Source organism: Agelaius tricolor, unplaced genomic scaffold, assembly GCF_023055355.1.
Source record: "Agelaius tricolor isolate 1412-34295 unplaced genomic scaffold, bAgeTri1.0.p SCAF_39, whole genome shotgun sequence".
Classification (NCBI taxonomy): domain Eukaryota; kingdom Metazoa; phylum Chordata; class Aves; order Passeriformes; family Icteridae; genus Agelaius; species Agelaius tricolor.
In genome coordinates this window covers 708,852-709,635 of record NW_027269299.1, presented here as the reverse complement: position 1 = coordinate 709,635, position 784 = coordinate 708,852, and the positions used below count along the sequence as shown (strand labels likewise).

The window sequence follows — 784 nt, the reverse complement described above, 5'->3', positions numbered from 1 at the left end:
GTCTCCCCTCACAGGGGGAGGCGGCTGGGGGCGCGGGCTCCCCCGCCTCTTGGCCAGCCTTCGGAGCATGGGTTGCTCCAGTTGTTTTTTTTCCCCCTTCCGTGTCTGTGTGCTCGTACGGTCGAAACCAGGCACGCGCTTGCGCGTCCTCGGCAGCAGAGTAACAAAAAAAGTGCCCACTCAACGTGAGCGGTGCCCAAAAGGCAGACAACTCTTAGTGGTGGATCACTCGGCTCGTGTGTCAATGAAGAATGCACCTAGCTGTGAGAATTAATGTGAATTGCAGGACACATTGATCATCGACACTTTGAACGCACTTGTGGCCCCGGGTTCCTCCCGGGGCTACGCCTGTCTGAGCGTCGCTTGACGTTCAGTCGCCATCTGGGGGCCACCCTGGCGGCATGGCTGGGGTCGCCTACTAGGCCCATCGCCCGCGGTGGGTGGTGGCGGCGGTGGTGGTGGTGGCATCCCACCGGTGCCCGGAGGGAAGGTGGTTAGGGGTTCAGCGAGGGAAGCGTTTCCCTAGGCGGCCTTGATCCCTTCCCTGCGGCCCGGCGAGCGTTGTCGTTGTCGCGGTCGTCGTTGTCGTCCTTGCCGCGCAGGGCCTTTGTCCCCCTAAATGCAGACTCAGGGAGCGCTCCGTAGCTCCCCCCTCCTGGAGCGAACCGACGGAGTGGAGCTCATCCTCGCCGGGACCGTGCCGCGGGTGCGGTGGCGTGGGGAGAGTGAGAGACAGCGTCGAAAGGCGCTGCCGAGGGCCAAGAGAGAAAGAGAGAGGAGGGCG

The 784-nt window shown here is 63.6% G+C and overlaps 1 non-coding gene across 1 annotated transcript; it reads left to right on the top strand.

Annotated features, from left to right (window-relative positions):
- Positions 1-209: 209 nt before the first annotated feature.
- On the top strand, positions 210-362 carry LOC139603575 (5.8S ribosomal RNA). Its single transcript, XR_011683732.1, has one exon. It is a non-coding gene; the product is annotated as a 5.8S ribosomal RNA (ribosomal RNA).
- The last annotated feature ends 422 nt before the right edge of the window (positions 363-784 follow it).